The sequence below is a fragment of the Pristiophorus japonicus genome, chromosome 12 (genome assembly GCF_044704955.1).
Source record: "Pristiophorus japonicus isolate sPriJap1 chromosome 12, sPriJap1.hap1, whole genome shotgun sequence".
Taxonomy (NCBI): Eukaryota; Metazoa; Chordata; class Chondrichthyes; family Pristiophoridae; genus Pristiophorus; species Pristiophorus japonicus.
In genome coordinates, this window is record NC_091988.1 from 198,832,709 (window position 1) to 198,849,925 (window position 17,217).

A 17,217-nucleotide genomic window follows, 5' to 3' on the forward strand; every position below is an offset into this window, starting at 1 on the left:
CGAATGAGGGTACGGGGCCCAGAAGAGCCGAGGGCCCAGGGGCAGCACGGGCCCAGCCCACACTGCGATATGTGTGCACACACCAGGTCCGTGCAGCAGAGCTGGTCTCCAGTGGTCCTGGTTAACCCTCGCCACTGGATAAAGACCTAGCTCTGTCGAGCCCGTGTGGTGGCTGGTGTGCAACGGTCACCCCACGTTAAAAAAATCCACGCACAGGCATCTTCCACCCCCTCAACTGGAGTTCAGGACTGGAACATCGGGTCCTTCATTGAAACATCTGTGAACTCTTGTGGAAGCAAGTCATCCTCGTTCGAGGGACCGCCTATGATGATGATGATGATGGGGTAGGAACGCAGCCCCTCCCACGTGTACGAAGTGATCGCCGCCCCAGCTAGAAACAGGTCCGACTCCCGCTTGAAGGAATTCTGCCAATCAGCATCCAACGCTCGAGACGGCAGCCTGTTCCAGCGGTCCAACGTTCTCTGGGAATAGCCCACCTCCTGAACATCATCTAACCTCGATCTGGCCTTTCCGTAGCTTGGAATTATGAGCCCTGGTCCCTCCCCAACCCGTTTAATTGAAACAGACTGTCGACGCAGACACAATCCCCTCCCTTAATCATCTTCGTTTTCCTCTCTGCCTCCTCCAAAGCACGAAAAGCAGGGACTGGCCTGCGAGATAGAGTTCATTTTTAAAACGCACTTTAACGCTGACCTGTGCAGGGTTTCACGTTCCCCATTTGCATCTTAATTTGGTGCTTAAGCCTAATTGATCTTGTGAACAGGTGATGATATAACGGCTGCAAGGGCTGCTTGGGTATGGAGCCTGTACGTGCCTCCCCCAAGTGTCAGCTTTTTAACTTCTCTCCCAATTTAAATGTTTGAGCGAGCCACAAATCCTATTGATTTCATGCCACGAAAAGCGATGTTTTATGTTTCAGCCTGTTACCTTCGAGTATACTGTATAATGTTCCATGTGCAATTGCAGTTAAGCACCCATCATTTTTTACAGATGTTCCCTAATGAAAAGCAGCTGGACCGTTTTTCGCTACATTTCGCAAGTTACCGAAGCTGTCGGCGATGAAGGGGTTAAAGAAGCACTTGTTTTGTTTCAGATGTTGTAAATGAAGTCAGAGAGGTTGGTGGAGAGATCGTGTTCCTACGCAGACGCCCAGAATATCATTCTAGGAACATTAGGAACAGGAGGAGGCCATTCAGTCCCTCGAGCCTGTTCCGTCATTCAATTAGATCCTGACTAATCTCTACCTCAACTCCATTTACCCGCCTTAGCTCCATACCCCTTAAAACCCTTACCCGCCAAGAACCTATCAAACTCAGTCTTGCCATTTTTCAATTGACCCCCTGGCATGCACAGCCTTTTGGGGGAGAGAGTTCTGGATTCCCACCGCCCTTTGTGTGAAGAATTGCTTCCTGACATCGCTCCTGAACGGCCTGGCTCTCATTTCTGGTCTGTTCTCTCCCCCACCAAAGGAAATCGTTTCTCTCTATCTAACCCATCAACTCCTTTAATCATCCTAAACACCTCAATTAGATCACCCCCTTAATCTTCTATACTCAGGGGAATACAAGCCTTGTCGATGCAACCTGTCCCCTTTTAGCCCCGGGTAACATTCCGATGAATCTGTAATTTGGTACGAGGGGGTAGTTGAGAACTTTTGGCCTGAAATAATCTTTGGTCTACACACTCGTCACACCAAAGAGATAAGCTAGGCTACAGATAAGGTGCCCAATGAGGTATGAAAATGCGGTGATCTCATTTGGGAATGAACAGCCTACACACAGTAGTCATAAATGGTCACGGCTTGTCCATCTCTTGAATGATTTTTGACTTTGTATAATAGTGTGGATCCTGCAAATCCCCTGGGAGGACTGACGCACCAACGTTAGCGTCCTCGACCAGGCCAACAACCCCAGCACTGACCACACTCGATCAGCTCCACTGGGTGGGCTACATTGTTCACATGCCTGACACAAGACTCCCAAAGCAAGCGCTCTACTCGGAACTCCTACACGGCAGGCAAGCCCAAGGTGGGCAGAGGAAACGTTGCAAGGACACCCTCAAAGCCTCCTTGATAAAGTGCAACATCCCCACCGGCACCTGGGAGTCCCTGGCCAAAGACCGCCCTAAGTGGAGGAAGTGCATCCGGGAGGGCGCTGAGCACCTCGAGTCTCATCGCCGAGAGCATGCAGAAACCAAGCGCAGGCAGCGGAAGGAGCGTGCGGCAAACCAGACTCCCCACACACCCTTTCCTTCAACCACTGTCTGCCCCACCTGTGACAGAGACTGTAATTCCCGTATTGGACTGTACAGCCACCTGAGAACTCACTTTTAGAGTGCAAGGGTCTTCCTCGATTCTGAGGGACTGCCTATGATGATGGTTTGCATTAAATTATACTGCAATGTGTATGAATGTTATGTTTTCGGTACGACCTCACAAACACACAGACTGTAAGATGGCTGATAACTTCAGAAAGCCTGTCAGGTGACCTGAACTGTTTAGTCTTGTAAACAGCACTGGCTGCAATGCCACAGGAGGCCACTGGGTGGAGCGATATATATTACAATGACGCGTCCTGGTTCTCTGCTTGTGCAGGACTATGGAGTGAGTGATCGCGTAGGTTTGTAGCCTCTATTGGAGAGATAGTCTTGAACTGGGAGCCAAACCTTGTTGGCCCGTTCTCAGAACTGCCCCCTCTCTGCCGCCAGCATTGTAGAGAAAACCCATTTGCCTAGGAGCAGCTCCGAGACAATTCCCCGCCTATAAAGATAGAAAATGCGTTGACCCACATGCTTTGTCCAAATCTCCTATGAGCAGGCAGCTCAAGTCTTGCGTCACGTAGAATGTACAGCACAGAAACAAGCCACTCAGTCCAACGGGTCCGTGTCGGTGTTTATGCTCCACACGAGCCTCCGCCCACCCTGCTTCATCTCACCCTATCAGCATGTCCCTGCCTCCCTCATGTACTTCTCCAGCTCCTGCTATTCACCAATGACATTCGCCTCAACTATTCCCTGTGCCAGCGCGCTCCAAATTCCAATCACTCTCTGGGCAAAGAAGGTTCTCCTGAATTGCCTACGGGTTAGTACATGGGGTCAAGTGACCTTCACACTTTCCTGCCCTGGTTACAGGGTTTGGGAAGTAAGGAACCCAGCAAGGAAGAAAGTTTTGCTAACACCGAATGTTCAAAAATGGTGGTTGAAGCCTTCGGTATGGTGAAGAAAGAAAGTGCCAAATACATTTAGATACATAGAAACATAGAAAATAGGTGCAGGAGTAGGCCATTCGGCCCTTCGAGCCTGCACCACCATTCAATATGATCGTGGCTGATCATGCAACTTCAGTACCCCATTCCTGCTTTCTCTCCATACCTCTTGATCCCTTTAGCTGTAATGGCCACATCTAACTCCCTTTTGAATATATCTAACGAACTGGCCTCAACAACTTTCTGTGGTGGAGAATTCCACAGGTTCACAATTCTCTGGGCGAAGAAGTTTCTCCTCATCTCTGTCCTAAATGGCTTACCCCTTATCCTTAGACTGTGACCCCTGGTTCTGGACTTCCCCCAACATCGGGAACATTCTTCCTGCAACTAACCTGCCCAGTCCCGTCAGAATTTTATATGAGATCCCCTCTCATTCTTCTAAATTCCTTAGACCAACTAAGGATAACAGTTAACAACACAAGAACATAAGAAATAGGAGCAGGAGCAGGCCATTCAGCCCCTCGAGCCTGCTCCACACTTTTCAGCCTAAAATTTCATCTGAAACGTGTCTGCCCATTCTATCAGCCTGTCTATGTCCTCTTGAAGTCTACTACTATCCTCCTCACTGTTCACGGTACTTCCAAGTATTTGTGTCATCTGCAAATTTTGAAAGTATACCCGATACACCCAAGTCTAAGTCATTAATATGTATCAAGAGCCGACTCCTGGGGAACACCACTGTATAAGAATATAAAAAATTGGAGCAGGAGTAGGCCATTCGGTCCCTCGAGGCTGCTCCGCCATTCAATAAGATCATGGCTGATCTTCTACCTGAACTCCACTTGCTTCCACTATCCCCATATCCCTCGATTCCCTTACTATTCAAAAATCTATTGACCTCTGTCTTGAATGCACTCAACGATTGAGCCTCCACAGTCCTCTGAGGTAGAGAATTCCAAAGCTTCACCACCCTCTGGGTGAAGACATTTCTCCTCATTTCAATCCTAAATGGCCGACCCTTTATTCTGAGACGGTGACCCCTGGTTCTAGACTCCCCAACCAGGGGAAACATCCTCCCTGCAGCTACCCTGTCAAGCCCTGTAGAAATTTTGTATGTTTCAATGAGATCACCTCTCATTCTTCTAAACTCTAGAGAATATAGGCCTAGTCTGCTCAATCTCTCCTCATAGGACAATCCCCTCATCCCAGGAATCAGTCTGTGAACCTTCGCTGCACTCCCTCAATGGCAAGTATATCCTTCCTTAGGTAGAAGACCAAAACTGTACACAGCTATTGAAAACCAACCCAGTGTCAAGATATTGAGGCAAACAAGCCAAAGTTCTGTCCCCACAAATAATGAAACGATAAAAAAAGAATAAGGTTTTCCACATCCGAGAATTACAGAGCAAATAAATCCTTCTAGTTAGTCCATGAAACCATGAAGGTAGTTTATCCAAATTTATTGAAAGGAGGAATGGAATCAGACGAGACTCAGCAGGAAACAATTTCATTTTTTTCCCTGTTCTTTTTGTGCCCTGTGTCTGCAAACAGATGGACCTTTAAGCTGCATGTTTCTGCGTGTGGGTGTGTGCATTGAGGCAGACAGCAGTCCTGAAGGGGACTGGTTGGCCCAGTGTGTTACAGCACCCGCCTGTCACCTGTCTGGTGACCAACGCAAGGGATGGTGGATGTAATGTAGAGCTCCACCTCGTGGACTACTGACTTACTGCAACTGCTCATGTAAATAGACTAAAAAGCATCATGTGACAAGGTCATCTGACAAGGTCCTGTTGGCCACATCTTTTTGTGTCCAAATAGGTCAGAGTAATCACAGCCATTGTGCACACCACATGCTCGACAGAGACTCACTCCGATGTTTCGTGGGGCCAGGCCACAGCATTGTTGGTTGAAGGGAGGCCAGGACGTCGTCCTAAGTGGAGGAAGAGCATCCGGGAGGGCGCTGAGCACCTCGAGTCTCATCGCCGAGAGCATGCAGAAAACAAGCGCAGGCAGCGGAAGGAGCGTGCGGCAAACCAGACTCCCCACCCACCCTTTCCTTCAACCACTGTCTGTCCCACCTGTGACAGAGACTGTAATTCCCATATTGGACTGTACAGTCACCTGAGAACTCACTTTTAGAGTGGAAGCAAATCTTCCTCGATTTCGAGGGACTGCCTATGATGGTTGATGATGGTGATCTCTTGAAGCCTGTTTGTTAGTGATGTGGTAAAGAATATATCACAGTGTGTATTCACAATCTGACACAGATACTCAGCATCAAAGTGCGGCAGATTGGAGCAAGGTATATCCTGCTCTTAATAACATTACTGCTGAGACATGTTCTGGTAACCTTGGATGCAGTTCATTCATTGCTTTATTGGGCAAGAACATGCTTTCTCCATCTTACTGTGTTCTCTCTCTCTCTGCTCTCTCTCTCTCTCTCTCTCTCTCTCTGCTCTCTCTCTCTCTGTGCTGTCAGCCTCTGAGTCAGAAGGCTGTGGGTTCAAGTCTCACTCCAGAAACTTGAGCACAAAAGTCTAGGCTGACACTTCAGTGCAGTGCTCAGGGAGTGCTGCACTGTTGGAGGTGCTGTCTTTCAGATGAGACGTTAAACTGAGGCCCCGTCTGCCCTCTCAGGTGGATGTAAAAGACCCCAATGCACTAGTCAAAGAAGAACAGGGGAGTTATTTTTTGAGGATTTAATTTTTTGAGGATGTTTCCAGTAGAGTGGACAAGGGAGAACCAGTGGTGTATTTGGACTTTCAGAAAGCTTTCGACAAGGTTCCACACAAGAGATTAATGTGCAAAGTTAAAGCACATGGGATTGGGGGTAGTGTGCTGACATGGATTGAGAACTGGTTGTCAGACAGGAAGCAAAGAGTAGGAGTAAATGGGTACTTTTCAGAATGGCAGGCAGTGACTAGTGGGGTACCGCAAGATTCTGTGCTGGGGCCCCAGCTGTTTACACTGTACATTAATGATTTGGACGAGGGGATTAAATGTAGTATCTCCAAATTTGTGGATGATACTAAGTTGGGTGGCAGTGTGAGCTGCGAGGAGGATGCTATGAGGCTGCAGAGTGACTTGGATAGGTTAGGTGAGTGGGCAAATGCATGGCAGATGAAGTATAATGTGGATAAATGTGAGGTTATCCACTTTGGTGGTAAAAACAGAGAGACAGACTATTATCTGAATGGTGACAGATTAGGAAAAGGGGAGGTGCAAAGAGACCTGGGTGTCATGGTACATCAGTCATTGAAGGTTGGCATGCAGGTACAGCAGGCGGTTAAGAAAGCAAATGGCATGTTGGCCTTCATAGCGAGGGGATTTGAGTACAGGGGCAAGGAGGTGTTGCTACAGTTGTACAGGGCCTTGGTGAGGCCACACCTGGAGTATTGTGTACAGTTTTGGTCTCCTAACTTGAGGAAGGGCATTCTTGCTATTGAGGGAGTGCAGCGAAGGTTCACCAGACTGATTCCCGGGATGGCGGAACTGACATATCAAGAAAGACTGGATCAACTGGGCTTGTATTCACTGGAGTTCAGAAGAATGAGAGGGGACCTCATAGAAACGTTTAAAATTCTGACGGGTTTAGACAGGTTAGATGCAGGAAGAATGTTCCCAATGTTGGGGAAGTCCAGAACCAGGGGTCACAGTCTAAGGATAAGGGGTAAGCCATTTAGGACTGAGATGAGGAGAAACTTCTTCACCCAGAGAGTGGTGAACCTGTGGAATTCTCTGCCACAGAAAGTTGTTGAGGCCAATTCACTAAATATATTCAAAAAGGAGTTAGATGTAGTCCTTACTACTACGGGGATCAAGGGGTATGACGAGAAAGCAGGAATGGGGTACTGAGGTTGCATGTTCAGCCATGAACTCATTAAATGGCAGTGCAGGCTCGAAGGGCCGAATGGCCTACTCCTGCACCTATTTTCTATGTTTCTATGTTTCTATCCCCGGTGTCCTGGCCAATATTTATCCCTCAATCAACATAACTAAAACAGATTATCTGGTCATTATCACATTGCTGTTTATGGGAGCTTGCTGTGCGCAAATGGGCTGCCGCGTTTCCCACATTACAACAGTGACTACACTCCAAAAATACTTAAGCAAAATACTGCGGATGCTGGAATCTGAAATAAACACAGAGAAGGCTGGAAATCTCAGCCGGTCAGGCAGCATCTGTGGAGGGAAACAGAGTTAACGTTTCGGGTCTGTGATCCTTACTCAGAACTGACGAAGGGTCATCGACTCAAAACATTAACTCTGTTTTTCTCTCCACAGATGCTGCCTGACCCGTTGAGATTTCCAGCATTCACTGTTTTTACTTCAAAAGTACTTCATTGGCTGTAAAGCGCTTTAAGACGTCCGGTGGTCGTGAAAAGCGCTATATAAAAAAATCCAAGATCCAAGTCTCTGTGTCACTATTTCAAGACACTTCTGCAGTTTTGTTCCCATCCTATATCAGTGAAGTTATTTTTTTATTCGTTCTGGGATGTGGGCATCGCTGGCAAGCCGGGCATTTATTGCCCATCCCTAATTGCCCTCGAGAAGGTGGTGGTGAGCCGCCTTCTTGAACCGCTGCAGTCCGTGTGGTGAAAGTGCTCCCACAGTGCAGTAGCCTGCAGGGTTACCGACCTAGAGCTGGTAATTGGCATCAGATTGGATGAACTTTTGTTGGACGGAGCAGATATAATGGTAAGTACTGCAGGGAATAGAATACGGCCAGGGTGATCGGGACTAGTTTCAATCGCCTGGATGGGTCAGAGAGGAATTTCCCAGATTTTTTTCTCTCTAAATTGTCCTGGGGTTTTTATCTGGGTTTTTGCCTCTCCCAGGTTGGGGTGGAGTGTAGAATGTTTCAGTATAAGGGGTGTCGCAGTTGTGGTGAGGCGGACTGGTTGGGCTGGGTGCTCTTTGTCTTTCCTTCATTGTTCATAGGTTTGTATGTAACCTTCAGGGCTGCTGACCAAGGGCCGTGCGGCTCTTTGTCGGCCAGCGCGGACACGATGGGCCGGAATGGCCTCCTTCGGCGCTGTAAATTTCTATGTTTCTATGTTTCTATAGTGCTGTGAGGGAGGGAGTTCCAGGATTCTGACCCAGCGACGATGAAGGAACAGCCGATATATTTCCATGTCAGGTTGGAGGGGAACGTGGAGGTGGTGGTCTGCTGCCCTTGTCCTTCTAGGTGGTAGCGGTCGCGGGTTTGGGAGGTGCTGCTGAAGAAGCCTTGGCGAGTTGCTGCAGTGCATCTTGTAGATGGTCACACTGCAGCCACAGTGCACCGGTGGTGGAGGGAGTGAGTGTTTAAGGTGGTGGATGGGGTGCCGATCAAGCGGGCTGCTTTGTCCTGGATGATGTCGAGCTTCTTGAGTGTTGTTGGAGCTGCACTCATCCAGGCAAGTGGGGAGTATTCCATCACACTCCTGACTTGTGCCTTGTAGATGATGGAAAGGCTTTGGGGAGTCAGGAGGTGAGACACTCGCCGCAGAATACCCAGCCTCTGACCCGCTCTTGTTGCCACAGTATTTATGTAGCTGGTCCAGTTTAGTATCTGATCAATGGTGACCCCCAGGATGTTGATGGTGGGGGATGTGGCGATGGTAATGCCGTTGAATATCAAATGGCGGTGGTTATACTCTCGCTTGTTGGAGATGGTCAATTGCTGGAGAATGATGCACTGTTTGGCTTTGGCCATCAAGTGCTCCCAGGCCAGGTATCGCATGGGCTGGATGTGGAGTAAAGCTCTCTCCACTCTGGCTATCAAGGGCCCTTACCCTGAATCTGAGGAAACTGCACCAGTAAAATATTTCTATTTAGGAACATAGGAACAAGAGTAGGCCCCTCAGGCCTGTTCCAACATTCAATTAGATCATGGCTGATCTATAACTTAAATCCATTCACCCGCCTTGGTTCTTGCAATATCCATCTTTACTGTTTCTGTTCAATAACAAAGCCAGGGCGATGAGGTTTTTGACCCATATCTTATCCTCGGGAAGATCTTCTCAATGGGTACTGGTTCTTTCAGGTACCGTCGCAAGACAACAACAACAACTTATATTAATATAGCGCCTTTAACCTAGTTAAACATCTCAAGGCACTTCACAGGAGCATTTATCCAACAAAGTTTGACATTGAGCCAAATAAGGAGATACTCGGACAGGTGACCAAAAGCTTGGCCAAAGGGGTAAGTTTTAAGGAGCATCTTAAAGGAGCAGAGGTCGGGTGGTCGAGCCAGTTGGGGTCGGTGAAATCCCTCCCACCATCTCTGCTTGTTGGCTCATCAGAACCTGTCACCAGTTACAAGCCCAATGGGTGACATTTAATAGCTCTGCTGTTTGGAACCTGACTTTGAAAGAAAAGTAATTTTGGAGATATGGGCATCATTGGCATTTATTGCCCATCCCCAGCTGACCCTGGATACTGGTGGTGGGGCCTTCTAATTGAACCGGTGCTAACGGGTTCTGATACAACTGAGAGTCGTGCTAAGCCACTTCAGAGGGCAGTTAAGAGCCAACCACATTGCTATGGGACTGAAGTCACATGTAGTCCCAGACCGGGTTAGGACTTGCTGACATTTGCCAATTAACATTCGTGCCACACAAGTGCCAGGCATTGAGCATCTCCAACAAGTGAGAGTCTAACCACCGACCCTTGACATTCAACGGCATTACCATCACCGTATTTCCTGCCTTCAACATCCTAGGGGTCACAATTGACCAGAAACTCCACTGGGCCAGCCACATAAATACTGTGGCTACATGGGACTGCAGCGGTTCAAGAAGGCGGCTCACCACCAATTAGGGATGGGCAAAGAGGAGGGGGGCGGCGAAGTGGGTGGGGGTCAAGGAGGGGCGAGGAGTGGGAGGAGGGGAGGTGGAGACGGAGGGGGGAGGGAAGGGCAGGGGGAGGAGGGGGAGGGGGAGGAGGGGAGGTGGGGACACGGGGGGGAGGGGCAGAGAGGTGGGGGCAGTGGGGGGGAGGTTAGGTAGGGGCGGGGAGGAACGAGGGGGAGGGAGGGAAGGTGGGGACGGGAGGGGAGGGGAGGGAGGGGGAAGCGGGGGGGGGGGGGAAGAGGTGGAAGGAAGGGGCCAGGAGGGGGGAGGAGTGGGGGGGGGGAGGAGAGCGGGGCAGAGGGAGGGAGGTGGGAACGGGAGGGGCGGGGAGGGGGAGGAGGGCGGGGGGGGGGGAGATGGAAGGGGAGAGGCGGAGGGGGAAGGAGGTGGGGTAGGGAGGGGGGAGGAGTGGGGGGGAGGGCGGGGGGAGGGGCGGAGTGGGAGGGGGGGGAGGTGGGGCGGGGGGGAGGGTAGGTAGGGATGGGGGGGAAGGGGGCAGGGAGGGATGAGGAGGGGGGAGGAGTGGGGAGGTGGTGGGGAGGAGGGTGGGGGAAGCGGAGGGGGCTGGGTTCCTTTTCAGATGACCAGCCGGCCCCAGAACAACAATTTCTCTGGCTGTTGACCCATTGTAACCTGCAAACACTGTGTAACTGTGAGGAGCGGCGGTGGCTGTGAGCCAGTGGGCAGGTGGACACTGCCCGTCCAACAGCTATTCCAAACATTCCAAATATTCTACATTCAACATTGCAAAAATTCGCCTCTGTCCACATTTGCTTCCCATTTAGAACAAAGGCTTGGAATGCAGAGCCCAGTCCCTGCAGCAAGGAACGCGATGATTATGAAGAATTGGGTCGTGCATTTTGGTCGGGGACTAAACATCCCCGGAGGGGGAAAGGGGAGGGGTAGGGAGAGTGAAATCCTGAAGAAGAGAGAGAGAGAAAGAGAGAGAGTTGAACACAGATGGGAAGAATGTTCCTGTTATCCTGTTCCAGAACTCAAGAGTTTCACAACTTGAAATCAATTGGGATTTTGGGGAAGAACGTATTTAAACAATTTTTTTTTGCAAAAGCATGATGGGCCTTTTAGTATTTTCAAGCGAGCCATTTCCTGCTCCCTTTCTTCTTTCCGTCTCTCCTGCGTAAAATCCCACAGGCAGCAGCAACCTGGTCGAATAGCTGTTTATTTTGGGTGTGTTTCCTCGCTGGGCCATCAGACCTCCACAAGCCCCTAACTGTGTCAGGGGTCTGCCACAATCTCCAGACACCAGACCAGGGCTCAGTAACACATGTTGGGGAAAGAGATTCTGCCCATTCCTTACAAGGCAGTATTGAGTATCGGGGCAGGGGCTTGGGGGGGAGGGGGGAAGAGGGGAGATAGCGGGGTGAATGCAAGAAGATAGGGCATTTTAAAAATTCATTCCTGGGATGTGGGCGTCGCTGGCATGGCCGGCATTTATTGCCCATCCCTAATTGCCCCTTGAGAAGGTGGTGGTGAGCCGCCTTCTTGAACCGCTGCAGTCCGTGTGGTGAAGGTGCTCCCACAGTGCTGTTAGGGAGGGAGTTCCAGGATTGTGACCCAGCGACGATGAAGGAACGGCCGATATATTTCCAAGTTCAGGGTGGTGTGTGACTTGGAGAGGAACGTGGAGGTGGTGGTGTTCCTCCCATTGTTGGGAGTGGGGGTGGGGGCAGCGGTGTGGTTAGAATCGAGGCCAAAGTCTCAGTTGCTCACCACCAGATACAGTTCCCCACCTCGCCACTGGGGTTTTCCTATCATCGTCATCATCAACCATCATAGGCAGTCCCTCGGAATCGAGGAAGACTTGCTTCCGCCCTAAAAGTGAGTTCTCAGGTGACTGAACAGTCCAATACGGGAATTACAGTCTCTGTCACAGGTGGGGCAGACAGTGGTTGAAGGAAAGGGTGGGTGGGAAGTCTGGTTTGCCGCAGGCTCCTTCCGCTGTCTGCGCTTGATTTCTGCGTGTTCTCGGTGACGGGACTCGAGGTGCTCAGCGCCCTCCCGGATGCTCTTCCTCCATTTAGGGCGGATTATCCCTGCTTCACGGTTCACATAGTTGAGACAATGGAGTCGGTCCCACAACAGCGGAGCAGGTCAGTAATGCGAGCGATGAAATCAGCTTATCCACGTCACGGTCCACCAGATTCCCCCCTCCCATAGTTTAACTGACCTCTAACTCCCACATTCACGATACACTCTCTATCCAGATGCAGAGGCCTGTGCAACATTTCGCCATTGGAAACATAGAAACATAGAAAATAGGTGCAGGAGTAGGCCATTCGGCCCTTCGAGCCTGCACCATCATTCAATATGATCATGGCTGATCATTCACCTCAGTACCCCTTTCCTGCTTTCTCTCCATTGAGTATCTACACAAAAACCAGAAGTCTTTGACAAGGCTGTTAAAAAAGCATACGTGATCCTTCGACTTTATATACAGAGCACAAAAACAAGGAAGTAATGCTAAACCTATAAAACACTGCTTAGGCCCCAGCTGGAGTATTGTGTTCAGTTCTGGGCACCACATTTTAGGCAGGATGTCAAGGCCTTGGTGAGGGTGCAGGAGGGATTTGCCAGAATGGTTCCAGGGATGAAGGACTTCAGTTATGTAGAGAGACTGGAGAAGCTGGGGTTGTTCTTCTTAGAGCAGAGAAGGTTAAGAGGAGATTTGACAGAGGTGTTGAAAATCACGAACGGTTTTGATAGAGTGAATAAGAAAAAAACTGTTTCCAGTGACAGAATCGTTGGTAACCAGAGGACACAGATTTAAGGTCATTGTCAGAAGGACCAGAAGAGACAAGATGAAAATAATATTACGCAGCGAGATGTTGTGATCGGGAACGCGCTGCCTGAAATGGCGGTGGAAACAGATTCAATAGTAACTTTCAAAAAGGAATTGGATAAATATTTGAAGGGGGGAACAATTTGCCGGGCTATGGGGAAAGAGCAGAGGGAGAATGGGACTAATTAGATCGTTCTTTCAAAGAGCCGGCACAGGCTCGATGGGCTGAATGGCCTCCTACTGTGCTGTGTCATTCTATGATTCTATGTATGAAAGGCTTGTAAGTCCCGGGTACAATTCTAATTGTAGAGTAGTAATTGTAAGGAGATAGAGTTTTAAAAATTAATTCCCAGGATCTGGGCGTCGCTGGCAAGGCCGGCATTTATTGTCCTTGAGAAGGTGGTGGTGAGCCGCCTTCTTGAACCGCTGCAGTCCGTGTTACCTCTGGTTCATAAACCCCCCCTCCCCAAACTCTAGCTCGAGCTACACGCTTGTGGGGAAGCACTGACAGGGGTCAGTCTGCATTCCCCATTTTCTGGCCTTTCCCACAAATGGTTCCACGGGTGGTTTAAGAGAAGCCCTGATAAGAGCTTTCAGTCAGGGCCACGTGACAGGCCGAGCTCCACTCGGGGCAGGGAGAGAAAATCGTTTTCTTCTTAAAACGTTTTTCTTTGAATAAAATATTATCTTGGCAAAGAAGAAACCTGCTTGAGCTCCGTTGTTGGTGTGGGAATAGAGAGATCCTGAACAGGACCATTGCTGTACAACTGGAAAGAAGAGGAAATATTCATCCCAGGATTCAATAATGAACAAACAGAATAATGAAAAGACCCATTCATGTCCCTTCCACTGGAAACAGCGCGGTGCACTGAGGCTGCTGTGGGCCAGGCTGCACGTAGAACTGTGCAGCAACCATACCAACACACATTTATAATACGAAAATTGAGCACTACAAGCTCTGGAGTCAGGCCATGCTGTGCAACGTTAGCGTGGGGGCATGTTTCATCTTACAGTGCAAGTACTACGCTGCCGTATCGACGGGTCCATTTGCAGCAGTTTCTCTTAGCCTGTGTAGAGGACAGTACGATGGGGATAAAAGCACTCCGCCACATACTGGCCCCAACTTTAACCCACCCCCCCACACACACACACACATTTGGCGGAAACCAGCCCGGGGAGTGGATGGGGCAAGTTAAAATAAAGGGAACATTACACCCACCGCATCCCACTCCAACAGTTCTCAATATTAACAGCATAAGAATCAGGAGCAGGAGTTGGCCATTCGGCCCCTCGAGCCTGCTCCGCCATTCAATGAGATCACGGCTGATCTGCGACCTCAACTCCACTTTCCCGCCCGATCCCCATATCCCTTGATTTCCCTTTAATAGTCAAAAAATCAATCGATCTCTGTCTTGAAAATACTCAAAGACTGACCCGCCATTAACCTGCTCCCCTGAGCTGGCGGTAAGTCCCCTTTAAATATGCAGATTGGGGTCCCGATGATATCGTCGGCAACGTTCCTGCTAAGCTGTGCGGCGGTGAGGCGGTCTGGAGTTCCCCGCGTAGGCCGCTCACTGGCTTTTACCGCGAGGAAACCGCATGCACACGTGAAGATTTGATTGGGCTACGCGGCCGGTTAGAGGGGCCACGCCCCTGAAATAAAACTCAGCGGGAGCATTGGTCACCGCGCCCCGATCTGTGTACCTCAGTCCGAGGCCTGAGCGAAGCAATCCCAATCAGGCCAGGCCTGACAGGAGGCAGATCATGAACCAGGAGAGGCCCGGGCAGCTAAATTTGTAATTTTATTTTGGGCTTCCCTGTGGGCCAGGAGGGGCAGGATAGCAATGTCAGAGTGCCGGGAGTGGGGGCTAAAGCGTCACGGATGCTATCAGCCATTCTTTCCATTACAATCAAAGGCTCATAAGAAATGCTAGCGAAGGCCGTTCAGCCCATCGTGCCCGGGCTAGCTCTCCGAAAAGGCTATCCAAGTCGTCCCATTACCCTGTGTTGCAGGCTCGAAGGGCCGAATGGCCTACTCCTGCACCTAATTTCTATGCTTTCCCCACAGCCCTTTCAGTAAAATAATGTTTGTCCCTTTTCAATTATTATCATTTCTGCTCTTGCAAGCAGTCATCAGAGGACACGTTGGGTTAATACACAGCACGGGTAGCCATCACGGAAAAAACAGGAACCCAACTGTGGGCCAATTAGCTTGGCATGCTTGGCTGAAACACTGGAAGACAAAGGAAGCAACCTCGGAACACTTGTCAAAACTGAAGGCAATAAATAAAAGCCAAGAAGGGTCGAAGAAAGGTCAGATCCAGCAAATGTGTTTGAGATTTTCGACAGAACAGCTGAGAAAATGGATGATGGAAGCATTGTTGACAAGCTAATATTTTGGCTTTCAGAAGGTATTCAACAAGGGTCCCGAATCTTAACTTGGAAAATGTAGTTAGCAGTGAGCAAGGTCAGCGGCACCTCCCGGAGGTGGGAGGCAAACTGGCAAAATGGGCAGACACATGGCCGACGCAGGTCAACGCAGAGCAGTGATGCATTTTGGTCGGAAGAATGGGGAGAGGCATAATGAATGGAATGGTGCGATTTTTAAGGGGGTGCAGGAGCAGAGAGACCCGGGGGTGTAAGTACACAAACCTCTGAAGGTGGCAGGACACGTTGAGAAGGCTGTTAAAAAAGACACATGGGATCTAAATGGAGGCATGAGGGGGTGGGGGAATTTTTAACCCCCTCCCCATGATGGGTGGAAGAGGGTCAGTGGGGCGGGGGGGTTAAATCGGGATGTATATAAAGCCCAATCCTAACCCGCGTCTGTTTCCGGTTTAACCGCGGCAGGTTTGGGGGAGTGTCTGGGTAACCGAGTCCAGGGAGGCGGCTCAGTGATTCTATCGGGTTAATGCGACTGCACGACCCGGAGTTTGGCAGACGTTTCAACTTATTGGCCGCGGGCCGGGTTTCCCAGGGTTCGGGAAACCCGGCAGCTCCAGGGAGGATTGAGCTGCTGGATCCAGCCGGTCACTGCTTATCCAGTCCTGCTCGTGGGATAGAAACATAGAAACATAGAAACATAGAAAATAGGTGCAGGAGTAGGCCATTCGGCCCTTCGAGCCTGCACCGCCATTCAATGAGTTCATGGCTGAACATGCAACTTCAGTACCCCATTCCTGCTTTCTCGCCATATCCCTTGATTCCCCCTAGTAGTAAGGACTCCATCTAACTCCTTTTTGAATATATAGGAGCAGCAGGACTGCATCCCCCTCTGCCCCCGCCCCCCCACTGCCGCGATCTCACCCCCGCCTCTCGCTAGGCTGATCCCCCCCCCCCCACTGCCCTCCGCAGTCTCACCCCCGCCTCCCCCACCCTCCGCAATCTCACACCCACCTCTCGCTAGGCTGTTCCCCCCCCCACCCTCCACGATCTCACCACCACCCCTCGCTTGGCCAACCCACCCCCGCTCCACAATCTCGCCCCCGCCCCCGCCCCCACCTACTTCGATTGCCGAGGGCTGTGCTCACCACTCCCTTGCTGTGGCCTTCTATCACAAGCTTTCCCGCCCAGTAGCGTCTCAGCCTCTCAATCTGTCCGACTGCCGGACGGGAAACGGAATAAAAAACTTATCACAAGGTCCTGCCGTTAAATTCAGCAGGACCCCTGCGTTACTGTGTCAGCTGCGGCTCAGTGGGCAGCACTCTCACCTCTGGGTCAGAAGGTCGTGGGTTCAAGTCCCGTTCCAGGGACTTGAGCACATGACTCTAGGCTGACACTCCCAGTGCAGTGCTGAGGGAGTGCTGCATTGTCGGAGGTGCCGTCTTTCGGATGAGACGTTAAACCGAGGCCCCGTCTGCCCTCTCAGCTGGATGTAAAAGATCCCACGGCACTCTTTCAAAGAAGAGCAGAGGGGTTATCCCTGGAGTCCTGGGGCCAATATTCAACTCTCAATCAACATCACTAAAAAACAGATTATCGGGTCATTATCACATTGCTGTTTGTGGGAGCTGGCTGTGCGCAAATTGGCTGCTGCATTTCCCACATTGCAACAGTGACTACACTTCAAAAGTACTTTATTGGCTGTAAAGCGCTTTGTGGTTGTGAAAGGCGCTATATAAATGCAAGACTTCCTTTCTTTCCGGGACTTCCGAGTTTCCCAGCTGTGGACATCAAATAGAATCCGACACCAAGCCACATAAGGAGACATTAGCACAGGTGAGCAAAAGTTTGGTCAAAGAGGAAGTTTATAAGGAGGAGTGAGAGACGGAGAGGTGAAGGGGTTTAGGGAGAGAATTGCGGAACTTAGGACCAAGTCAAATGAAGGCACGGCCGCCAATGGTGGGGCGAAGAAAAA